The sequence below is a fragment of the Crinia signifera genome, unplaced genomic scaffold (genome assembly GCF_055691185.1).
Source record: "Crinia signifera unplaced genomic scaffold, ASM5569118v1 HAP2_SCAFFOLD_141, whole genome shotgun sequence".
In the NCBI taxonomy this organism is placed as follows: Eukaryota; Metazoa; Chordata; class Amphibia; order Anura; family Myobatrachidae; genus Crinia; species Crinia signifera.
This window is the reverse complement of record NW_028142034.1, coordinates 110,449-138,060: the sequence shown is the minus strand read 5'-3', so window position 1 is coordinate 138,060 and position 27,612 is coordinate 110,449.

Below are 27,612 nucleotides of genomic sequence, written 5' to 3'. Positions count from 1 at the left end.
ACACCTGGTATGTAGTTTTATATACTCGTTGGCAGATTGCTCTGCCTACTGAACTCTGATCCCCTAGTCACCAATATCGTTTGGTAGGTGGGATTCTCTAGTTTTCAATTCCTGGAAACTGGAGATATCTGCAGTCAAGCAAGCTGTCCTCCCACCAGAAAATTATGAATAATAAGCCCAGTCCACTATACACCCCTCCTCTGCATATTAAACATCCTCTACCACCCTGGAAGTTATGTATCAGGGCCCCTTCATTCAGCCCAATGCCCCCTTCTCCCACCCAATCTCCCACCATCTGTGCAGTAAAGGTGTAATTAGTGGAAATTACTGATCCAGGCCCTACATGCTGAGCGGTTGATATAATACCCCCTACCACCTGGGGGACATCAAAGCTTCCCCCACCCTTACCGCTGGAGGATCGGAAGGTGCCCCAATACATTGCTATGCCCAGGGGTCTACACTGCTGTTGACGCCCCTGTATATATATATATATATATATATATATATATATGTGTGTGTGTGTGTGTGTGTTTGTGTGTGTGTGTGTATATATATATATATATATATATTTATATATATATACATATATATAATTATTATTATTTATATACATTTGGTCTATCTATAATACTTTAACTGACCCGGCATATACTGGGTCACCTAAGTGTCCATCTCCGTGCTTTGCTCCGCCCCTCTGGAAACCCCCTTCTGAAAATCCTGCGTTTGCCACTGCTATGGCAGTTCACCCTGTATAGCACTGGCTTGCTGACGCATTGTGTGTAACTATAGTAGCCTACTCTGTATAGCACTGGTTTACTGACACATTTAATGTAAATTTAGCAGCTCACCCTGTAATAGCACTGACTTACTGACACATTGCATTTAATTATAGTAGCCTACCCTGTATAGCATTGGCTTACTGACGCATTGTGTGTAACTATAGCAGCTCACCCTGTATAACAACTGGCTTACTGACACAGTGGGCGGGATGTATTAATATACATCGCCGCCCTTCGCCGCTGTCCGCCGCGATGCCAGCGCATATGTACTAACATATGCGGCTGGCATCGCGATGCAGTGACGGAGACCCTGCCTGCCGCCTCCTGATGCCTACACGCTGGGGACAGCTAAGCAGGCTGTCCCCGACGCCTCCTCCTCCCCCCTGCAGCTGGAAGGACGTCCGGCTGCGTTGATAGGGGGAGGAAGGGCTTACCTTCCGGGGTCCAGGAGGACCTGCAAGAAGGGTAGGCCCAAGGGAGGGGGAAAGGGGGGGTCGGTGAGGTGGTGGGGTTGCGGCGGGTGGCGAAAAGAAGCCCATAGGCTTCTATATGTAGCTACCCTGCCCAGCGAAATCCGTGCGGCCGGGTAATGGTACATAGGAAAATGCGGTAAAACGGGGGTTTTACCGCATTTTCCCTTTAGTACATCCCGCCCAGTGTGTGTATCTATAGCAGCTCACCCTGTATAGCCCTGGCTTACTGACACAGTGTGTGTATCTATAGCAGCTCACCCTGTATAGCCCTGGCTTACTGACACAGTGTGTATCTATAGCAGCTCACCTTGTATAGCACTGGCTTACTGACGCATTATGTGTAACTATAGTATCCTACTTTGTATAGTACTAGCTTACTGAAGCATTGTGTGTAACTATATCAGCCTACTTCAGGGGTTCCCAATCTTTTTTAATCACTGCACCCTCGAGCAGGCCAACCACGGTCCTCAAGGCACACCAACAGTGCAGGTTTTGTAGATATCCAGACTTGAGCACAGGTGACTTAATTAGTATCTGAGGGATTCTGAGTAAACCATCTGTACTGAAGCCTGGATATCACTAAAACCTGCACTGTTGGCGTGCCTTGAGGACCGTGGTTGGGAATGCCTGCCCTAGGCCCCCAAAAATATATATAGACGACCAACCTGTATAACACTAGCTTACAGAAGCATTGTGTGTAGCTATATTAACCTACTCTGTATAGCACTGGCTTACCGACACATTGTATGTATCTATAGCAGTTCACCCTGTATAGCACTGGCTTACTGATGCATTGTGTGTAACTATAGTAGCCTACCCTGTATAGCACTGGCTTACTGACACATTGTGTGTAACTATAATAGCCTACTTTGTATGCACTGGCTTACTGACACATTGTGTGTGTAACTATAGTACCCTACCCTGTAGAGCACTGGCTTACTGACACATTGTGTGTGTCTATAGCAGTTCACCCTGTATAGCACTGGCTTACTGACGCATTGTGTGTAACTATAGTAGCCAACCCTGTATAGCACTGGCTTACTGACACATTGTGTGTAACTATAATAGCCTACTTTGTATAGCACTGGCTTACTGACACATTGTTTGTGTAACTATAGTACCCTACCCTGTAGAGCATTGGCTTACTGACACATTGTGTGTGTCTATAGCAGTTCACCCTGTATAGCACTGGCTTACTGACGCATTGTGTGTAACTATAGTAGCCTACCCTGTATAGCACTGGCTTACTGACACATTGTGTATAACTATAGTAGCCTACTCTGTATAGCACTGGCTTACTGACACATTGTGTGTAACTATAGTAGCCTACCCTGTAATAGCACTGGCTTACTGACTCATTACATGTATCTATAGCAGCCTACCCTGTATAGCACGTCTTACTGACATATTGTGTATAGCTATAGCAGCCTACCCTGTATAGCACTGACTTACTGACATATTGTGTGTAAGTTTAGCAGCTCACCCTGTAATAGCACTGGCTTACTGACACATTGTGTGTAACTATAGTAGCCTACTCTATAGTATGAAAGTAATATAAAGGTGTTCAAATCGTGCTTAGAATGCATCTTGGTGGATGAAGACACAGGGATGGTGTCCCCACACCATATAAACACATGAAAGAAAAAGATCATATGCAAGACCATATGAAATCGTGTCTCGTTCATCAGCGCTATCAATAGATAATACATCCCTATGAAGGTATATTAGTCTCCTCTTCTCCGCCTCAAACTGGTCCATACAGTAGAGATGACCGCAGTATTGAAAGGGATTCTTGTTATATATGGATACCCATCACCGAAGATGCCTGCCTGAGTGGGGAGAAAATACCATACATCCCTATATTATTAATTTATTTATTAGCAGTTTCTTATATAGCGCACACAGATTCCACTGCACTTTACAGAGAATATTTGAACATTCACATCAGTCCCTGCCCCAGTGGAGCGTACAATCCATATTCCCTACCACATGTGGATTGGGCGTCTCCTCTTCTCCGTTTGTATGAAATAAAGTGTGGCCAAAATCGATAATCATCTGACTATACCACTCTCCAGTGGTGTGTACATAAGGAGAGAGATAAGTGTGCCACGTGTGCTGTTCATCAAGGCTTGTCGGTCTTTTTGTATGCTGTACACTGTATTGTCAGGACATAATTACCCATTTCCTTGTCTGCACCAAATAATCTCTGGACTTGAAGTGTTCGGAAGAAGCCTGCTGTGTCTGTAAGGAGGATATTTATCAAAGATTGGAGAGAGCTAAGTTACCAACCAATCAGCTCTTAGCTGACATTTTTGAAACACAGGCCGTAACATGGCAGTTAGAAGCGGGTTGGCTGTTTTTATCTCTTTCCAACCTTTTTCACTTGGATAACTTGTTATAATTTATTATCCACGTGGCCTACAATTGGTAATGGTAAAGTATGGCGAGGGAGGCACCATACGAGGGTACTTGGTACACTAATTGAGGGTCTATGTCGACTGTTGTTGACCTAGGCACTAAAAATCTTAAAAAGTCATGTCGACCTTTTGCTTGTCTCAAACTTTAGTCCATGTCAACCATAGTGCATGTAGACCTTTTTACTGTCGACCAATAGTGATTGACCTAATGACCATTGACCTAGTTATCGTCGACCTACTAATACACTTTTTGACAGACAGAAATGCTAATATTGCATTGTGTGTATTATTTTAGCACAAACTTGTTAGGAAGATGCAAAATATCAGTCACTGTGAACAAGGGGCCTCACTGCAGCGCTTTTGTGAAGTGGCCATTTTGTTTCCTGAGGTAACATTTTGAATGTGCCGCAACCTACTGTATGAACACCTCAGGCATTTGTAACATTACTGAAATTACAGGATTTTAATGGCTGTTTTAAATACTGCAAGGACCAAAGCAAGGAACCCTCTGAGATGTGTGTAAACAGGAGAATGATAAAGACCTCAGTAGAGGTGGAAACGCGTCGGAGGGGCCCAGAAAGTTTCTGTTTGGTGAGCATCGTGGATATCTTTACCCGTGTCCCTGGATCTCAACGGAGGTGTACCGGTACCTGCTTAGAGTCCTTGGATACCTTATGCGATCGATGATAGCTGCCTAAACTCAGTTCTCTACTTAGAGGGTAATTATCCACCTGCATCCCACCAGTACTTGGCCCATTATTGTTTTGGTGTGTTATTTGTGTTTGCATGTTTTATATTATATGATATTGGATTACTTATTAAAAAGAACTTACTTCACTATTGGATATCTTTGTGCCTTTTATCCTGGTCTGCAAACCCACGGTTAATACCGAGGAAGCAGATTTGTCTACACAGGAAAAGAGGAAAAAAGGTGTCCGAAATTTAGCTAAGGGGTAATCCGGGAACAGTGACCCTATCCCCGATTCGGAGGCGGAGAAGTGGAACGTTGTCCACTCACTAGGGACGTAACATTCCTTTATCTATTGGTGTGCGCCGGTGAAGGGATCTCCTCAATCTGTGTATCTATACACTAAACCTGTTGAGGAGAATGATGGAGTCTCCTCCTAGACCAAGGGGTCTCCTCCTAGACCAAGGAACCCTCTGAGATGTCCTGTATATAGACACAATAATGATGAGGTAATGGCTGCATCTTCTCATAGACCAAGGAACCCATCTGAGTTGTGTGTAGACAGGAGAATGATGGGGTAATGGCTATGTCTCCTCATAGATCAAGAAACCCTTTGAGATGTCTGTAGATAGGAGAAAGGAACCAAGGAACCCTCTGAAATGTATGTAGATAGAAGAATCATGGGTAATGGCTATGTCTCCTCATAGACCAAGGAACCCTCTGAGATGTGTGTAGACAGGAGAATGAAGGGTAATGGCTAGGTCCTTCTCATAGACCAAGGAGCCCTCTGAGATGTGTGCAGACAGAATTATCGGGTAATGGCTAGGTCTTCTCATAGACCAAGGAACCCTCTGAGATGTGTGTAGACATATTTAAAAAAGCATTCACTCAGCATGGAGACGCTCCAAATGAGGAAATAACCACAGAGATACAGTATTATTCACCACTCATTTTATTACCCAAATTGTTGTTGGAAATAACACATGATGGGGTATAAGATGGGAATTCTGTTGAAGATGGGATGTTGCCCATAACAACCAATCAGATTCTATCTAGTATATCCTAGACAATACTAAATAAATAATTTGTCTATTATCTAGACTACTCATTTATTTAGTATCGTATAGGAGATAATAGATACAGTCTGATTGGTTGTTATGTGCAATATTCCATATTTAACAGTAGTTTAAATGTAGTGGGACGCCTCTACATTGGGAGTGCATGCCACTCCGTGATGGTGACAGGGGTGCATACCACTCCTTGGATGGTGTAGGGGGTGCATGCCACTCCAGTGACAGGGACGCTTGCCACTCCGTAAATGGTGACGGGGGCGCATGCCACTCCGTGGATGGCGGCGGGGGTGCATACCACTCCGTGAATGGTGACGGGGGCGTATACCACTCTGTGGGTGGTGACGGGGGGCCACTCCATAGATGTTTCCTGGGTCTCTTGCCGCTCCGTGTAGGTTTCCTGGGACTCTTGCCACACCATGGATGCTTCCTGGGACTCTTGCCACACCGTGGATGCTTCCTGGGACTCTTGCCACTCCGTGGATGCTTCCTGAGACTCTTGCCACTCCGTGGATGTTTCTGGGATCTCTGAATACCAGTCCATTGAGAATGGGTTCTCATGCCACTCTGTGAATTGAAACGGGGTCTCTTGCCTCTCCATGGATGGTGATGGGGGCGTATACCATTCCGTTGATCGTGGCGCTGGCTCTTGCCACACCGTGGATATTGACGGGGGCGAATTCCTCAGTGGTGAGGAAGCCTGTCTCTCCCTTGGTGCCGGTGGGGCCTGTCTCTCCCTTGGTGCCGGTGGGGCCTGTCTCTCCCTTGGTGCCGATGGGGCCTGTCTCTCCCTCGGTGCCGGTGGGGCCTGTCTCTCCCTCGGTGCCGGTGGGGCCTGTCTCTCCCTCGGTGCCGGTGGGGCCTGTTTCTCGCGGGGAGGCGGTGGGGCCTTTCTCTCGCAGGGAGGTGGTGGGGTCTTTCTCTCGCGGGGAGGCGGTGGTGCCTTTCTCTCGCGGGGAGGTGGTGGTGCCTTTTTCTCGCGGGGAGGCGGTGGGGCCTGTCTTACCCGCGGTGCCGGGGGCATCTGCCTCTCCCGGGGTTCTTGTTTGGCTTGGCTCTCTGTCGGCAATTGGGCCATTTCCCCTCTTGTAGCAAGTTTGACTCACTGCGTCACCTTAATTAAAGATAAAATAGAAATATTAAATAATAAATAAGCTATACATAAATATCCCTTCTAGTCATAATGGACGGAAACACAACAAACAGAGGAAAAATCATTCGATGCGGGTGCTTACGCGTGAATGTGTAAGCGTACGCGTTGCAACATAGTGCGGGTATTTGTGTGGCGGGGTGGGCGTGCCTTTGGCGGGATGGAGTTTACCTGCTTGATAGGCAGCGGAAATAGGCAGCCAAGCAAGCCCTTTACGCTACTATACGCGACCTCTCTGGGCGCCATGAAAAGCAAAAAGTGAATATGGTCCCCGATCTCCTGTCACAATTCATTTTATATTCATACGATTATAATCCGGAATCACAATGCTCCGCTAGTAGGATCAGTATAAATATGTGTTACACAGCTGACCACAGATATGCAGGTATCAGCGAATGCAATACCATAATGGAGTAATGGGGGAAATAAAGGGCTTTATTATTTAAAGTCCATTTATCAGCAACCTCATTTGCAGTGAAATGTGGGCATAATATCGGTGCCCATTGTCACATGCAAATTGTGATTATTTAACCACCAACAAAAAAAAAAGGGTTTAAACCAAAATAAAAAAGTGTTTGTGTGTGTGTGGGGGACACGAACCCACTGGAATCGAATAACCATTTTAGCTCATATTGAACGCCAAAAATGTTGGGGGTCATTGGCAACCGGCACTGATATAAATAATAAATAACCCCACAGGTTTGGGCAAAGACCCCCTGAAACACCCACTAAATTGGGACATAACCGCCTTCTATGCTATGACACGCCCACTTTCAGGTGAGCCTCGCCCCTTAAGAAATCCATGAAGAACCCCAATTGCTCAAACAAAAAAGTATGAATAGAAATAAGAGCGCACTTACCTTGCCACTATAGAACGGGACGCAGCGCGGGGCTGCTCCCGTTTATCTCCTCCTTCCTCCTCTCTCTCCTCTCTCTCCTTGCTCCTCTCCAAACACAATATATGAACTGAAAATGCTGAATAATCAGACACGTTCAAAAGCTCTGACTGCACAAGTCGGGACCAGGCAACAGAATGACTCCTAGTGTTCCGTCCTGGCTCACCAGGCATTGTGACATCATAGAATCACTGTTATGTCATCACAGGGCCATTGTGATGTCATCACACAGGTATTAGCAGCAGCCATACAGGCAAATATATGTATACAAATAAAGTGGTGCCCATACACTAGTAAGAGTTATCTTCAGATCTGGCTGGTTGGAACAAAAACATGGTTATGGATGAGTGACAGTTTGTCTGTTTTCCAACATTTCCAAGCAAAGGATCAACTGTCATTTGCTCTCATCCATAACCATTTTTTTGTTTCAAGCAGCCAGATCTGAAGATAAATCTGCGTGTGTATGGCCACATTTAGACTATGTGTATGTATAAGCAAGGGCAGAATAGCATATCTCCTACCTGCCTCAATTTACAACCCTGAAAGGGGCAAATATATTACCAAAGTGGGAGGCGCTTTGCAGATTGGGGCAGGGTTTTTTATACCAATATAACATGTCTTAATGCTGTCAAGTGTATCAGGCCTTGCCAAGTACCATACTAAAGTTTGGGTAGGGGTCTGTCAGTGCTGCTTCAGCCTCTGTGGGGGTCTGTTCGGGCACCGCTACTGGTCATGTGCGACCCAGATAAAGCCATTAAAGTGAAATGCGCATTGGCGGAACACCTGTGTTGTTATGGTAACAGTGATAGGTTACTGTGTGTGGCCTAGACAGAAGGGCTCAATAGTGGAGTTACCTGTAAGCCATAGGATAGATAGCTGCGGAAGGCTGATTGGATATACTGAATCACCTCTATGCAATATTGTTAGCAAACGAGATATTGATAAAGATATCGCTTCACCTGGTGGGCAAACGATCTAGGTCTTAAACACTGAATGATACCATTAACGATTTATAAGCGGAATGTTAGGAGTGAATCACTGCTCTCTGACCGTCAGTGTAACATCTACCTACCCTGTATATCACTGGCTTACTGACACATTGTGTAACTGTACAGTATATAACGTTTTACTGACAAATTGTGTGTAACTATAGGGGAAACGGTCATCTGTCAGACCAGACTTAGGTCGACAGTCATTAGGTCCACCCCGGAAGGTCGACTGTCCCCAAGGTCGACAGGGTTAAAGGTCGACATGGCTCAAGGTCGACATGACTTAAGGTCGACATGGGCCAATGTCGACATGTTTTTAGGACGACAATCATTAGGTCGGGTTTCAGGGTTAAAGGTCGACATGGCTCAAGGTCGACATGACTTAAGGTCGACATGGGCCAATGTCGACATGTTTTTAGGTCGACAGTCATTAGGTCGACATGAGTTTTTCACTGTTCTTTGAGCCGACATGTGCCGACAGGCGTTATTTCATGCCCTACCATCCACTAGGGCGTGGTGGGAGAATAAAATAGTGTGCTGAGCGCAGCGAGCGATGCGAGGGGCTGCGGTTCGACTCCAACTGTGTCGACATTCGGGTAAAAAAAAAGTGAAAAACTCATGTCGACCTAATGACTATCGACCTAAAACTATGTCGACCTTGGCCCATGTCGACCTTAAGTCATGTCGACCTTGAGCCATGTCGACCTTTAACCCTGTCGACCTTGGGGACAGTCGACCTTCCGGGGTCGACCTAATGACTGTAGACCTAAATCTGTTCTGACAGATGTACCGCTTCCAACTATAGTAGCCTACCTAGTGTTCACTCTAGAAGTTTTTTAGGGCAGGGTGCTGATCACGGGAAGGGCACATTTTTCATTCGCGAGGGCACATTTTTCATTCGCGAGGGCATATTTTAATTTAAAAGGTCAAAATGGTGACACCTGATCTTCAAACCATCAGCACGTTATTGCTACAGTATATAATCCACCTTGTGACACCCGAGCGTCATACCATCGGCACATTTATGCTATATAACCGTCTTGTGACATCGGAGCGTCACACCATCGGCACATTTATGCTATATAACCGTCTTGTGACATCGGAGCGTCACACCATCGGCACATTTATGCTATAGCTATATAACCATCTTGTGACACCTGAGTGTCACACCATCGGCACATTTATGCTATATAACCCATCTTGTGACACCGGAGCGTCACACCATCAGCACATTTATGCTATATAACCCATCCTGTGACACCTGAGTGTCACACCATCAGCACATTTATGCTATATAACCATCTTGTGACACCTGAGCGCATACCTCCCAACTGTCACGATTTTAGAGGGACAGTCACGATTTTCGGGTCCTGTCCCGCTGTCCCACCCGCGGCAGGCATTGTCCCGCTGCGGGGGGTTGCAGTTGGGAGACCCCCCAATCTAGTAGAATAGACGCTGTGCAGCGTCTGTTCTCGTATGAAAATGAGGTTGCGACTAATTAGCATAAGCCGCACCCTCATTTGCATACGCCCGCCCCCTTTTCGTGTCCCTATTTGTTAACGTCAAAAGTTGGGAGGTATGTGAGCGTCACACCAACAGCACATTTATGCTACTGTATATAATCCATCTTGTGACACCTGAGCATCACACCATCGGCACATTTATGCTATATAACCATCTTGTGACACCTGAGCGTCACACCATCAATTTGCATGTGCACTGCACTCGTACTGCGAATGAATAGTATGGGTCTGTGACATCGGTCATACTTTGACATCATAATGTCAGTGATGGAGAATGGGCAATAGTGTTGTTGGCACCCATTAAGTATTGCCTATTTCAAGCACAAATTCCTTGAGTTTAGCCATGTAAACCTGATAAATTTATGAATACTGCTTTGAGCTTTGAGTACATTACTTCTGACCACCTGAGACCCCCTGGCCACATCCTGTATTTATTATGGACAATGTTTTGATTGGCAATATGCATACTGTGATTACAGAAAATGTGAGTGGATCAATATAATGCAAACAATGCGCCCGGAATTGAAACGTTAAAGTTGGGTTCCTGCAACTTCCCTATGTATACTGGACAATATTATATGGCCAACAATGGTGGTTATTAGCATTGCACATGTAAATAAACTTGCACATATGAAACAGACCTTTGACACTTATCTGTGATCAATATAATCAACTTTGCCATCCATGTCCCTGGCCTGCTCCCAGCCCTCTGGCAGGGGTAACTCTCCGGAGCGGGTTATATCCCCCATAAAGTCCCCCAGAGGCAGCGCTGAGGAGTCCGTGTGGCCTGCGGAGAGGGGGCAGATGAGCCGGGACCCCCCTACACGCTGCATTTGGGCGCATTAACAAGTGCGCGGCGGCGGGGAGCGGGAGGGCTGCATATCCCAGGGTGCCCAGCTGTCCATCACCGGCCCCGGGGGCCAAGCACTGACTCCAGCCAGCAGGTGTCACCACCAGCAGGCTTCTGGGCCGGTGCCTTCAAGGGGACGCACTGTCACGCACAGAGCAGCCTCTGCCCCGTGATCTCCTGGTGCTCACTGTCCCCCCCGCTGCTGCGGCATGTCAGGGCTGAGGGGGGAGTGTCCACACGCTGCCGCGCTAGCAGCTTACACTGTCAGTGGGAGGAGACTTCTAGTGCGGCAGCGGCTATTAACTATGCAGGGCGGGCAGAAACAGGCAGGGCGGAAATCGGCAGCTATAAAAGGGGCAGGGCGCAGCGCCCTGTGAAATAAGCCTAGCGGGAACACTACTACCCTGTATAGCACTGACTTGCTGACACATTACATGTATCTATAGCAGCCTACCCTGTATAGAACTGGCTTACTGACACATCGTGTGTATCTATGGCAGCCTATCTGTATGGCACTGGCTTACTGACTCTTTGTGAGTAACTATGCAGTAGCGCACACAGGGGGGGGGGGGGGGGGTTCTGAGTACCCAGAAACCCCTCCCCCCAGGAGTCTAAGGGCCCTAGACTGAAAGCTGAGGGTCCCCTCTTTCCATGGGTTCAAGAATTTAAAAAATCGGCCCTTGGGAACCGGAGATATCTGACTTCAAAGCAGTGGTCCCCATCCAAGCCTGTTAATTGCTCTTCCCAGTCAGATATTTCAGGTTCTGTCTGATTAAGAGTTTTTATGAGGGTATATTTCAAAAGCTGGGATTCTCCCCCTTTGATGGACACTAGTAGCTTGTCTCTACTGTTCCCAAAACCAGAGATATCAGCCTTCCAGCAGCTGGTTACTGCTCCAGCTCCACACACCTGGTATGTAGTTTTATATACTCGTTGGCAGATTGCTCTGCCTACTGAACTCTGATCCCCTAGTCACCAATATCGTTTGGTAGGTGGGATTCTCTAGTTTTCAATTCCTGGAAACTGGAGATATCTGCAGTCAAGCAAGCTGTCCTCCCACCAGAAAATTATGAATAATAAGCCCAGTCCACTATACACCCCTCCTCTGCATATTAAAAATCCTCTACCACCCTGGAAGTTATGTATCAGGGCCCCTTCATTCAGCCCAATGCCCCCTTCTCCCACCCAATCTCCCACCATCTGTGCAGTAAAGGTGTAATTAGTGGAAATTACTGATCCAGGCCCTACATGCTGAGCGGTTGATATAATACCCCCTACCACCTGGGGGACATCAAAGCTTCCCCCACCCTTACCGCTGGAGGATCGGTAGGTGCCCCAATACATTGCTATGCCCAGGGGTCTACACTGCTGTTGACGTCCCTGTATATATATATATATATATATATATATATATATGTGTGTGTGTGTGTTTGTGTGTGTGTATATATATATATATATTTATATATATATACATATATATAATTATTATTATTTATATACATTTGGTCTATCTATAATACTTTAACTGACCCGGCATATACTGGGTCACCTAAGTGTCCATCTCCGTGCTTTGCTCCGCCCCTCTGGAAACCCCCTTCTGAAAATCCTGCGTTTGCCACTGCTATGGCAGTTCACCCTGTATAGCACTGGCTTGCTGACGCATTGTGTGTAACTATAGTAGCCTACTCTGTATAGCACTGGTTTACTGACACATTTAATGTAAATTTAGCAGCTCACCCTGTAATAGCACTGACTTACTGACACATTGCATTTAATTATAGTAGCCTACCCTGTATAGCATTGGCTTACTGACGCATTGTGTGTAACTATAGCAGCTCACCCTGTATAACAACTGGCTTACTGACACAGTGGGCGGGATGTATTAATATACATCGCCGCCCTTCGCCGCTGTCCGCCGCGATGCCAGCGCATATGTACTAACATATGCGGCTGGCATCGCGATGCAGTGACGGAGACCCTGCCTGCCGCCTCCTGATGCCTACACGCTGGGGACAGCTAAGCAGGCTGTCCCCGACGCCTCCTCCTCCCCCCTGCAGCTGGAAGGACGTCCGGCTGCGTTGATAGGGGGAGGAAGGGCTTACCTTCCGTGGTCCAGGAGGACCTGCAAGAAGGGTAGGCCCAAGGGAGGGGGAAAGGGGGGGTCGGTGAGGTGGTGGGGTTGCGGCGGGTGGCGAAAAGAAGCCCATAGGCTTCTATATGTAGCTACCCTGCCCAGCGAAATCCGTGCGGCCGGGTAATGGTACATAGGAAAATGCGGTAAAACGGGGGTTTTACCGCATTTTCCCTTTAGTACATCCCGCCCAGTGTGTGTATCTATAGCAGCTCACCCTGTATAGCCCTGGCTTACTGACACAGTGTGTGTATCTATAGCAGCTCACCCTGTATAGCCCTGGCTTACTGACACAGTGTGTATCTATAGCAGCTCACCTTGTATAGCACTGGCTTACTGACGCATTATGTGTAACTATAGTATCCTACTTTGTATAGCACTAGCTTACTGAAGCATTGTGTGTAACTATATCAGCCTACTTCAGGGGTTCCCAATCTTTTTTAATCACTGCACCCTCGAGCAGGCCAACCACGGTCCTCAAGGCACACCAACAGTGCAGGTTTTGTAGATATCCAGACTTGAGCACAGGTGACTTAATTAGTATCTGAGGGATTCTGAGTAAACCATCTGTACTGAAGCCTGGATATCACTAAAACCTGCACTGTTGGCGTGCCTTGAGGACCGTGGTTGGGAATGCCTGCCCTAGGCCCCCAAAAATATATATAGACGACCAACCTGTATAACACTAGCTTACAGAAGCATTGTGTGTAGCTATATTAACCTACTCTGTATAGCACTGGCTTACCGACACATTGTGTGTGTAACTATAGTACCCTACCCTGTATAGCACTGGCTTACTGACACATTGTATGTATCTATAGCAGTTCACCCTGTATAGCACTGGCTTACTGATGCATTGTGTGTAACTATAGTAGCCTACCCTGTATAGCACTGGCTTACTGACACATTGTGTGTAACTATAATAGCCTACTTTGTATGCACTGGCTTACTGACACATTGTGTGTGTAACTATAGTACCCTACCCTGTAGAGCACTGGCTTACTGACACATTGTGTGTTTTTATAGCAGTTCACCCTGTATAGCACTGGCTTACTGACGCATTGTGTGTAACTATAGTAGCCAACCCTGTATAGCACTGGCTTACTGACACATTGTGTGTAACTATAATAGCCTACTTTGTATAGCACTGGCTTACTGACACATTGTGTGTGTAACTATAGTACCCTACCCTGTTGAGCACTGGCTTACTGACACATTGTGTGTGTCTATAGCAGTTCACCCTGTATAGCACTGGCTTACTGACGCATTGTGTGTAACTATAGTAGCCAACCCTGTATAGCACTGGCTTACTGACACATTGTGTGTAACTATAATAGCCTACTTTGTATAGCACTGGCTTACTGACACATTGTTTGTGTAACTATAGTACCCTACCCTGTAGAGCATTGGCTTACTGACACATTGTGTGTGTCTATAGCAGTTCACCCTGTATAGCACTGGCTTACTGACGCATTGTGTGTAACTATAGTAGCCTACCCTGTATAGCACTGGCTTACTGACACATTGTGTATAACTATAGTAGCCTACTCTGTATAGCACTGGCTTACTGACACATTGTGTATAACTATAGTAGCCTACCCTGTAATAGCACTGGCTTACTGACGCATTACATGTATCTATAGCAGCCTACCCTGTATAGCACGTCTTACTGACATATTGTGTATAGCTATAGCAGCCTACCCTGTATAGCACTGACTTACTGACATATTGTGTGTAAGTTTAGCAGGTCACCCTGTAATAGCACTGGCTTACTGACACATTGTGTGTAACTATAGTAGCCTACTCTATAGTATGAAAGTAATATAAAGGTGTTCAAATCGTGCTTAGAATGCATCTTGGTGGATGAAGACACAGGGATGGTGTCCCCACACCATATAAACACATGAAAGAAAAAGATCATATGCAAGACCATATGAAATCGTGTCTCGTTCATCAGCGCTATCAATAGATAATACATCCCTATGAAGGTATATTAGTCTCCTCTTCTCCGCCTCAAACTGGTCTATACAGTAGAGATGACCGCAGTATTGAAAGGGATTCTTGTTATATATGGATACCCATCACCGAAGATGCCTGCCTGAGTGGGGAGAAAATACCATACATCCCTATATTATTAATTTATTTATTAGCAGTTTCTTATATAGCGCACACAGATTCCACTGCACTTTACAGAGAATATTTGAACATTCACATCAGTCCCTGCCCCAGTGGAGCGTACAATCCATATTCCCTACCACATGTGGATTGGGCGTCTCCTCTTCTCCGTTTGTATGAAATAAAGTGTGGCCAAAATCGATAATCATCTGACTATACCACTCTCCAGTGGTGTGTACATAAGGAGAGAGATAAGTGTGCCACGTGTGCTGTTCATCAAGGCTTGTTGGTCTTTTTGTATGCTGTACACTGTATTGTCAGGACATAATTACCCATTTCCTTGTCTGCACCAAATAATCTCTGGACTTGAAGTGTTCGGAAGAAGCCTGCTGTGTCTGTAAGGAGGATATTTATCAAAGATTGGAGAGAGCTAAGTTACCAACCAATCAGCTCTTAGCTGACATTTTTGAAACACAGGCCGTAACATGGCAGTTAGAAGCGGGTTGGCTGTTTTTATCTCTTTCCAACCTTTTTCACTTGGATAACTTGTTATAATTTATTATCCACGTGGCCTACAATTGGTAATGGTAAAGTATGGCGAGGGAGGCACCATACGAGGGTACTTGGTACACTAATTGAGGGTCTATGTCGACTGTTGTTGACCTAGGCACTAAAAATCTTAAAAAGTCATGTCGACCTTTTGCTTGTCTCAAACTTTAGTCCATGTCAACCATAGTGCATGTAGACCTTTTTACTGTCGACCAATAGTGATTGACCTAATGACCATTGACCTAGTTATCGTCGACCTACTAATACACTTTTTGACAGACAGAAATGCTAATATTGCATTGTGTGTATTATTTTAGCACAAACTTGTTAGGAAGATGCAAAATATCAGTCACTGTGAACAAGGGGCCTCACTGCAGCGCTTTTGTGAAGTGGCCATTTTGTTTCCTGAGGTAACATTTTGAATGTGCCGCAACCTACTGAATGAACACCCCAGGCATTTGTAACATTACTGAAATTACAGGATTTTAATGGCTGTTTTAAATACTGCAAGGACCAAAGCAAGGAACCCTCTGAGATGTGTGTAAACAGGAGAATGATAAAGACCTCAGTAAAGGTGGAAACGCGTCGGAGGGGCCCAGAAAGTTTCTGTTTGGTGAGCATCGTGGATATCTTTACCCGTGTCCCTGGATCTCAACGGAGGTGTACCGGTACCTGCTTAGAGTCCTTGGATACCTTATGCGATCGATGAGAGCTGCCTAAACTCAGTTCTCTACTTAGAGGGTAATTATCCACCTGCATCCCACCAGTACTTGGCCCATTATTGTTTTGGTGTGTTATTTGTGTTTGCATGTTTTATATTATATGATATTGGATTACTTATTAAAAAGAACTTACTTCACTATTGGATATCTTTGTGCCTTTTATCCTGGTCTGCAAACCCACGGTTAATACCGAGGAAGCAGATTTGTCTACACAGGAAAAGAGGAAAAAAGGTGTCCGAAATTTAGCTAAGGGGTAATCCGGGAACAGTGACCCTATCCCCGATTCGGAGGCGGAGAAGAGGAACGTTGTCCACTCACTAGGGACGTAACATTCCTTTATCTATTGGTGTGCGCCGGTGAAGGGATCTCCTCAATCTGTGTATCTATACACTAAACCTGTTGAGGAGAATGATGGGGTCTCCTCCTAGACCAAGGGGTCTCCTCCTAGACCAAGGAACCCTCTGAGATGTCCTGTATATAGACACAATAATGATGAGGTAATGGCTGCATCTCCTCATAGACCAAGGAACCCATCTGAGTTGTGTGTAGACAGGAGAATGATGGGGTAATGGCTATGTCTCCTCATAGATCAAGAAACCCTTTGAGATGTCTGTAGATAGGAGAAAGGAACCAAGGAACCCTCTGAGATGTATGTAGATAGAAGAATCATGGGTAATGGCTATGTCTCCTCATAGACCAAGGAACCCTCTGAGATGTGTGTAGACAGGAGAATGAAGGGTAATGGCTAGGTCCTTCTCATAGACCAAGGAGCCCTCTGAGATGTGTGCAGACAGAATTATCGGGTAATGGCTAGGTCTTCTCATAGACCAAGGAACCCTCTGAGATGTGTGTAGACATATTTAAAAAAGCATTCACTCAGCATGGAGACGCTCCAAATGAGGAAATAACCACAGAGATACAGTATTATTCACCACTCATTTTATTACCCAAATTGTTGTTGGAAATAACACATGATGGGGTATAAGATGGGAATTCTGTTGAAGATGGGATGTTGCCCATAACAACCAATCAGATTCTATCTAGTATATCCTAGACAATACTAAATAAATAATTTGTCTATTATCTAGACTACTCATTTATTTAGTATCGTATAGGAGATAATAGATACAGTCTGATTGGTTGTTATGTGCAATATTCCATATTTAACAGTAGTTTAAATGTAGTGGGACGCCTCTACATTGGGAGTGCATGCCACTCCGTGATGGTGACAGGGGTGCATACCACTCCTTGGATGGTGTAGGGGGTGCATGCCACTCCAGTGACAGGGACGCTTGCCACTCCGTAAATGGTGACGGGGGCGCATGCCACTCCGTGGATGGCGGCGGGGGTGCATACCACTCCGTGAATGGTGACGGGGGCGTATACCACTCTGTGGGTGGTGACGGGGGGCCACTCCATAGATGTTTCCTGGGTCTCTTGCCGCTCAGTGTAGGTTTCCTGGGACTCTTGCCACACCATGGATGCTTCCTGGGACTCTTGCCACACCGTGGATGCTTCCTGGGACTCTTGCCACTCCGTGGATGCTTCCTGAGACTCTTGCCACTCCGTGGATGTTTCCGGGATCTCTGAATACCAGTCCATTGAGAATGGGTTCTCATGCCACTCTGTGAATTGAAACGGGGTCTCTTGCCTCTCCATGGATGGTGATGGGGGCGTATACCATTCCGTTGATCGTGGCGCTGGCTCTTGCCACACCGTGGATATTGACGGGGGCGAATTCCTCAGTGGTGAGGAAGCCTGTCTCTCCCTTGGTGCCGGTGGGGCCTGTCTCTCCCTTGGTGCCGGTGGGGCCTGTCTCTCCCTTGGTGCCGATGGGGCCTGTCTCTCCCTCGGTGCCGGTGGGGCCTGTCTCTCCCTCGGTGCCGGTGGGGCCTGTCTCTCCCTCGGTGCCGGTGGGGCCTGTTTCTCGCGGGGAGGCGGTGGGGCCTTTCTCTCGCAGGGAGGTGGTGGGGCCTTTCTCTCGCGGGGAGGCGGTGGTGCCTTTCTCTCGCGGGGAGGTGGTGGTGCCTTTTTCTCGCGGGGAGGCGGTGGGGCCTGTCTTACCCGCGGTGCCGGGGGCATCTGCCTCTCCCGGGGTTCTTGTTTGGCTTGGCTCTCTGTCGGCAATTGGGCCATTTCCCCTCTTGTAGCAAGTTTGACTCACTGCGTCACCTTAATTAAAGATAAAATAGAAATATTAAATAATAAATAAGCTATACATAAATATCCCTTCTAGTCATAATGGACGGAAACACAACAAACAGAGGAAAAATCATTTGATGCGGGTGCTTACGCGTGAATGTGTAAGCGTACGCGTTGCAACATAGTGCGGGTATTTGTGTGGCTGGGTGGGCGTGCCTTTGGCGGGATGGAGTTTACCTGCTTGATAGGCAGCGGAAATAGGCAGCCAAGCAAGCCCTTTACGCTACTATACGCGACCTCTCTGGGCGCCATGAAAAGCAAAAAGTGAATATGGTCCCCGATCTCCTGTCACAATTCATTTTATATTCATACGATTATAATCCGGAATCACAATGCTCCGCTAGTAGGATCAGTATAAATATGTGTTACACAGCTGACCACAGATATGCAGGTATCAGCGAATGCAATACCATAATGGAGTAATGGGGGAAATAAAGGGCTTTATTATTTAAAGTCCATTTATCAGCAACCTCATTTGCAGTGAAATGTGGGCATAATATCGGTGCCCATTGTCACATGCAAATTGTGATTATTTAACCACCAACAAAAAAAAAAGGGTTTAAACCAAAATAAAAAAGTGTTTGTGTGTGTGTGGGGGACACGAACCCACTGGAATCGAATAACCATTTTAGCTCATATTGAACGCCAAAAATGTTGGGGGTCATTGGCAACCGGCACTGATATAAATAATAAATAACCCCACAGGTTTGGGCAAAGACCCCCTGAAACACCCACTAAATTGGGACATAACCGCCTTCTATGCTATGACACGCCCACTTTCAGGTGAGCCTCGCCCCTTAAGAAATCCATGAAGAACCCCAATTGCTCAAACAAAAAAGTATGAATAGAAATAAGAGCGCACTTACCTTGCCACTATAGAACGGGACGCAGCGCGGGGCTGCTCCCGTTTATCTCCTCCTTCCTCCTCTCTCTCCTCTCTCTCCTTGCTCCTCTCCAAACACAATATATGAACTGAAAATGCTGAATAATCAGACACGTTCAAAAGCTCTGACTGCACAAGTCGGGACCAGGCAACAGAATGACTCCTAGTGTTCCGTCCTGGCTCACCAGGCATTGTGACATCATAGAATCACTGTTATGTCATCACAGGGCCATTGTGATGTCATCACACAGGTATTAGCAGCAGCCATACAGGCAAATATATGTATACAAATAAAGTGGTGCCCATACACTAGTAAGAGTTATCTTCAGATCTGGCTGGTTGGAACAAAAACATGGTTATGGATGAGTGACAGTTTGTCTGTTTTCCAACATTTCCAAGCAAAGGATCAACTGTCATTTGCTCTCATCCATAACCATTTTTTTGTTTCAAGCAGCCAGATCTGAAGATAAATCTGCGTGTGTATGGCCACATTTAGACTACGTGTATGTATAAGCAAGGGCAGAATAGCATATCTCCTACCTGCCTCAATTTACAACCCTGAAAGGGGCAAATATATTACCAAAGTGGGAGGCGCTTTGCAGATTGGGGCAGGGTTTTTTATACCAATATAACATGTCTTAATGCTGTCAAGTGTATCAGGCCTTGCCAAGTACCATACTAAAGTTTGGGTAGGGGTCTGTCAGTGCTGCTTCAGCCTCTGTGGGGGTCTGTTCGGGCACCGCTACTGGTCATGTGCGACCCAGATAAAGCCATTAAAGTGAAATGCGCATTGGCGGAACACCTGTGTTGTTATGGTAACAGTGATAGGTTACTGTGTGTGGCCTAGACAGAAGGGCTCAATAGTGGAGTTACCTGTAAGCCATAGGATAGATAGCTGCGGAAGGCTGATTGGATATACTGAATCACCTCTATGCAATATTGTTAGCAAACGAGATATTGATAAAGATATCGCTTCACCTGGTGGGCAAACGATCTAGGTCTTAAACACTGAATGATACCATTAACGATTTATAAGCGGAATGTTAGGAGTGAATCACTGCTCTCTGACCGTCAGTGTAACATCTACCTACCCTGTATATCACTGGCTTACTGACACATTGTGTAACTGTACAGTATATAACGTTTTACTGACAAATTGTGTGTAACTATAGGGGAAACGGTCATCTGTCAGACCAGACTTAGGTCGACAGTCATTAGGTCCACCCCGGAAGGTCGACTGTCCCCAAGGTCGACAGGGTTAAAGGTCGACATGGCTCAAGGTCGACATGACTTAAGGTCGACATGGGCCAATGTCGACATGTTTTTAGGTCGACAGTCATTAGGTCGGGTTTCAGGGTTAAAGGTCGACATGGCTCAAGGTCGACATGACTTAAGGTCGACATGGGCCAATGTCGACATGTTTTTAGGTCGACAGTCATTAGGTCGACATGAGTTTTTCACTGTTCTTTGAGCCGACATGTGCCGACAGGCGTTATTTCATGCCCTACCATCCACTAGGGCGTGGTGGGAGAATAAAATAGTGTGCCGAGCGCAGCGAGCGATGCGAGGGGCTGCGGTTCGACTCCAACTGTGTCGACATTCGGGTAAAAAAAAAGTGAAAAACTCATGTCGACCTAATGACTATCGACCTAAAACTATGTCGACCTTGGCCCATGTCGACCTTAAGTCATGTCGACCTTGAGCCATGTCGACCTTTAACCCTGTCGACCTTGGGGACAGTCGACCTTCCGGGGTCGACCTAATGACTGTAGACCTAAATCTGTTCTGACAGATGTACCGCTTCCAACTATAGTAGCCTACCTAGTGTTCACTCTAGAAGTTTTTTAGGGCAGGGTGCTGATCACGGGAAGGGCACATTTTTCATTCGCGAGGGCACATTTTTCATTCGCGAGGGCATATTTTAATTTAAAAGGTCAAAATGGTGACACCTGATCTTCAAACCATCAGCACGTTATTGCTACAGTATATAATCCACCTTGTGACACCCGAGCGTCATACCATCGGCACATTTATGCTATATAACCGTCTTGTGACATCGGAGCGTCACACCATCGGCACATTTATGCTATATAACCGTTTTGTGACATCGGAGCGTCACACCATCGGCACATTTATGCTATATAACCGTCTTGTGACATCGGAGCGTCACACCATCGGCACATTTATGCTATAGCTATATAACCATCTTGTGACACCTGAGTGTCACACCATCGGCACATTTATGCTATATAACCCATCTTGTGACACCGGAGCGTCACACCATCAGCACATTTATGCTATATAACCCATCCTGTGACACCTGAGTGTCACACCATCAGCACATTTATGCTATATAACCATCTTGTGACACCTGAGCGCATACCTCCCAACTGTCACGATTTTAGAGGGACAGTCACGATTTTCGGGTCCTGTCCCGCTGTCCCACCCGCGGCAGGCATTGTCCCGCTGCGGGGGGTGGCAGTTGGGAGACCCCCCAATCTAGTAGAATAGACGCTGTGCAGCGTCTGTTCTCGTATGAAAATGAGGTCGCGGCTAATTAGCATAAGCCGCACCCTCATTTGCATACGCCCGCCCCCTTTTCGTGTCCCTATTTGTTAACGTCAAAAGTTGGGAGGTATGTGAGCGTCACACCAACAGCACATTTATGCTACTGTATATAATCCATCTTGTGACACCTGAGCATCACACCATCGGCACATTTATGCTATATAACCATCTTGTGACACCTGAGCGTCACACCATCAATTTGCATGTGCACTGCACTCGTACTGCGAATGAATAGTATGGGTCTGTGACATCGGTCATACTTTGACATCATAATGTCAGTGATGGAGAATGGGCAATAGTGTTGTTGGCACCCATTAAGTATTGCCTATTTCAAGCACAAATTCCTTGAGTTTAGCCATGTAAACCTGATAAATTTATGAATACTGCTGGGCTTTGAGTACATTACTTCTGACCACCTGAGACCCCCTGGCCACATCCTGTATTTATTATGGACAATGTTTTGATTGGCAATATGCATACTGTGATTACAGAAAATGTGAGTGGATCAATATAATGCAAACAATGCGCCCGGAATTGAAACGTTAAAGTTGGGTTCCTGCAACTTCCCTATGTATACTGGACAATATTATATGGCCAACAATGGTGGTTAGATGTAACGAGGGCTGCATAGGCTCGAGTGTAATTAAGAGCCTGTGAATTTGCAGTAGTTAAATAAAGTTGTGAATGTCAAGATAAGGCCGGAGGCAAATAATGAGTGGCAGGTAGATCTGCCCTATGGGGTAGCTGGGGGGCGTCAGCTTAGAGAGGGGTACTTATAGGCAAACATGCAGGAAGGACTTCCTCTTTGAGTCTGGATTTCTGCTGAGACTATCCTGTGTGACCAAGCGCAAGGACAAACGAAGCTAAGTATTTCTACTTTCTCTGTTCTGCAGCTAGTTACTTTACTTAAAGATGTCAGGGCGTCCCAAGCGCAGCGCTCCCCCCCCCCGTTGGCTGGCAGACGCCGCCCGTCCCCTGATCACTGTAGCAGGGCGTGGGGGTGGTAAAACGCCGGCCAGGGCCCAGTACACAGAGGCCACAGAGCGCCAGCGCGAGGCTGTGCGCCCTCTCTCCCCGGCGCTGCAGCGTGGAATTGTTCCCCTGTCAGCAGTCAGTCCCAGCAGCAGCGGAGCTCACGTCGCGGGGATCACGCGGTCCCCGGCGGCTACAAGGGCACAGCGCCAGTCCGCGCCTAGCGAGGCAGGTAGCACACCAACACGCGGGGGCATGCCAGGCACCTCGGCCGAGGCGCTGGCTGCCCACACTATGTCACCAGGCACTGGGGTACACAGAGTGCAGGTCCACCGCGAAGAGGGACAAGGGGGGATGAGTACACCTCCTCCAGCTCCTGGGGCCCCCGTGTACGCGCTGCCTTATGGGGACAGAGGGGGGCCATCTACCCCACACACAACTAGCTCCAGCCCCATGCAGGTGATTACAGGGGGCCCAGCAAGGCCCCCTGCGTTACTAAGGGGGCCGCCACTGGTCACGCTGCAGGCCTCCCTGGCACACACTGGGGAGCCTATACTGCCTGGCAGTTTTGTCCCACAGTCGGGGGTTTTTTCTGGGGGGCCACCGGCCTTCACCCGCGGCAGCGGGGATGGCACGGGGCCTACCACAGCTCAGTTTTGCCAGGGGCAGCAGGCAGCGTGGCACCACGGCCCTGGGCTGAACCAGGCGCCACAGGGGATGTTCCCTCACTCAGCTCCCTTACAGCAGGGACACCAGGGTTTAAATCAACCAGCGTTCTACCCTGGTTTCCAGCAGTTTCAGCAGCCCACGGGCACCACACACCAGCAGGGGGCCTGGCCTTTCCCGACGGCGGTATCCACCGGCCACACAGGGTACACACCGGTGCAGCAACCAATGTCACACCAGCCTACCTGGGGACAGCAGACACCTTTCCCATATTTCCACCAACACGGTGGGGCGGGGCAGGGGCCTTACGGGTCGGCTTGGCCAGTATTCCAGCACCAGCCCACTCCTAGCTGGGCATCGGGGTTACAGCATCCCTACCAGAGTGGGGTCCAGCCACACCCATACGGGCAGCAGCCAAACTTCACCCCTACGCGCTCTCACTATACACGCGCGGGGAGTGCAGATACGGGTAGGGCACCCGGGGGAGAGGCTGTTTTTGCTGCGACGTCAGTCTCTGGTGGTAATACGGTGCATTTGTCTCCCGAAATGTCTACAGGTTCAGACCGGGCCGGGAGGGCCTCGAGCTCGGCACAGGGAGCCACGCAAGGAATCCTGCAAGTTTCCGGGTCGGGTCAGAGGTCATCTACCCCGGTCGTCATGGCGGTCACAAGCGACAGGGACACCGGGGGCGCCTCCGGCGATGAGGGGCTGTCTGGCGGGTCAGCAAGGCCCAGGCCTTCAGAGAAGCCGGCGCAAGAAGCAGAGCCTGAACCTGAGGAGGGGGCCGAATCCACGGATGGTGAGAACACTGACAATTCGTTATGTGAATCATCATCTTACCACTCCACAGCTAGTAGCGGGGATGAGGGTCAGTCTGGGCGCCCGCGCAAGCTTGCAAAGTTAGTTGCGCGAGCCGTGGCCAAGAGGGTCAAAGGCACAAAGCGCAAACAGAGGGAGGCGCCACCACCCCCCGTTACAGATACGGCTGGGGATAAGGTCCACTGCTCTAATACAGCTATAGCCAGGGGGCTCCGTAGGGGAGTTAAAGAGAGGATTAAGAGGGGGAAGTTTGTGGATTTCTTCACTTTGACGGCCGATATGAAAAAGGAATTCGACAAGGCCAAGAAATCCTCAGCCAATGGGGAACTCGCATTCAAGAGCTTCCACAATTGGCTCAGGGGTTTCCTCATCTTTTCCTCGTGCTACCTGAGCACCAGGCCAGATGAGCACTTGAATGTTCTCCGCTACTTATTTTTGGTAAACGAGACATTCATCAGCTACAGGAATGGCGCATGGCGGGACTATGACGAGAAGTTTCGTAGGGCTCACGAGGGGTCAACAACCATGCCCATGGGGTGCAAACATGTAGAGATATGGCTGGAGGTCATTGGGAAAGGTCAGCCATCCACTGAGCAGACAGGCAGGAAGCCCTTTCTCGGGGGGAAACCCGGGGCGAAGACCCCGGGCAAGGGCAGGTGTTTTGCCTTTAACGACGGGAAATGTGAGAGAGGGGCAAAATGCCGCTACAGGCACGAGTGCCGTTGGTGTGGGGCAGGACACTCAGGGAAAGCCTGCAAGTCTGGAAGGGCCCAGGAACAGGGTGAGGCAGGGCCTAGCAACAAGTAAGGCACACTCCCCCATAGTCCTGGACGAGTTGGCTCGCCTCCTAGCATTTTACCCCGATAGGGAGGCGGCACAGTTTTTATTTGAGGGTTTTAAGTTTGGTTTTCAGTTACCCATACCCGAGTCTGTTGTAGTGAGATCCCATAAAAACCTAAAATCGGCCAGGGATTTCCCAGGGGTTGTGAGGCAAAAAGTGTATGCGGAGATAGAGCTGGGAAGGATGGCGGGCCCCTTTGCGGCCGAACCCTTGCCCAACATGTGCTTCTCCCCTTTAGGCGTGGTCCCTAAGAAGACGCCGGGGAAGTACAGGTTGATACAGCACTTGTCTTACCCCCCCGGAAGGTCGATCAACGACGCCATACCGGAATCACAGTGTAGTGTGTATTACCAGCTCTTCGATGAAGTTCTGGAGATAGTGAAGGGTTTTGGTCAAGGGGCACTAATGGCGAAACTGGACATTGAGTCCGCTTTCCGGCTGCTCCCCTTGCACCCCACCTCATTCCGCTTTATGGGTTTCAGGTTAGAGGGGGGCATATATATTGACAAATGCCTGCCCATGGGATGTTCGGTCTCCTGTTCCTACTTTGAGAGATTCAGCACTTTCCTGCATTGGTGCATACAGGAAAGTGCGAGCTGCAAAGGGGTGGCTCACTATTTGGATGATTTCCTTTTTGTGGGACCAGGAGATGACGACACTTGCGAGCGCATTCTGGAAAGGGCCAAAGATATATTAACAGCCATGGGGGTTCCCATAGCAGCTGACAAGACAGAGGGTCCCACCAGGGTGATATCATATTTGGGTATAGAAATAGACTCTGAGGGTGGATGTTGCAGGCTGCCAGAGGATAAAGTGGTAAAGCTGCAGGCGCTGATCGAGGAGTGCCGGCGGAAGGGGAGGGTCCAGCTGCGGCTGATTCAGTCGCTGCTGGGATCTTTCAATTTCGCTTGCCGCATCATCCCTATGGGGAGGGTGTTCTGCAGGAAGCTGGAGAGGGCCACAGCGGGGGTAAGAGACCCACACCATACAGTCAGGCTAGGGCGAGAGATAAAGGGTGACCTAGCGGTCTGGTCCACTTTCCTGGAGCAGTTTAACAGGGAGCTGCTGTGGCCGGCGGACCCAGCCTCCAGTGTGGAACTACAGCTATACACGGATGCTGCGGGCTCGACGGGATTTGGGGCCTATTTACAGGGAGAATGGTGCTGCGCACCATGGCCACAGTCATGGATGGACCGCGGTTTCACGGTCAATCTGTTACTGCTGGAGCTCTTTCCCATAATTGTAGCGGTCGAGCTGTGGGCCAACCAGTTGGCGGACAGGAACATAGTGTTCTGGTGCGACAACATGGGAGTTGTCCATGCGATTAACAACCAGAGGGCCACTTCGCCAGAAGCATTGCGCCTGCTAAGACACCTAGTTTTACATTGTCTGCAGCACAATATACACTTTAGGGCCCGACACGTCCCGGGTGTCGACAACAGCATAGCGGACGCACTCTCGAGGTTCCAGTTCGAGAGATTTCGCGAACTGGCACCAGAGGCGGCCGTCACAGGGCTCAGATGTCCCCCTCTTGTATGGCAGGTCATAGAGTCGGCATGAAGTCACTGGCCCTGCTATCTTTGGCCCCGTCCACACGTAGAGCTTATGGGGCGGCTTGGAGGGATTGGTCAGCCTTTCGGGTTTCACCGGAGGCAGAGGGTAAGTCGGTCGAGGACCGGTTACTGGCCTTCGTCTGGGAACATTATAAAAGCGGCAGGTCAAAGTCGGCTATGGCGGCGGCTTTGGCTGGGATAGCGTTCCATTCCAAGTTACTAGGCGAGCCAGACCCTACCAGGTCTTTTGTACTATCCAAAGCTCTAAAAGGGTGGGCTAGGGCACAGCCAGGGGTTCCAGACTCACGTCGCCCGGTAGATGAGGGCATGCTGGGGGACCTTATGCAGTGTCTGAATGGAGTGGCAGAGAATGGTTATGAGGCGGCGCTCTTCAAGGTGGCCTTTTCCTTTGCATTCTTTGGGGCCTTTCGAGTAAGCGAGTTAGTGGCAGCGAACAAGCGCGCGCTTTCTGGGCTCCTCAAAGAAAATGTGGTTTTCCGTGAGGGGAAGATACTCTGCAAGATAGGGAGGTCTAAGACAGACCAAGCGGGTAAGGGCGCCTGGATTACATTGAGAGCGCACTGCAATAAGGCGATATGCCCTGTATCCCTGGCTGAGGTGTATGTCTCGGGCGGACCAGGCACCGCGGCACAGTTCCTGGCACACAAAGAGGTGGGGCCACTTACCCGATTCCAGTTTGCGGCTGTGTTTCGGAGGTGTGTCGCGGCATTGGGTCTCCCCGAGAAAGAGTATGGA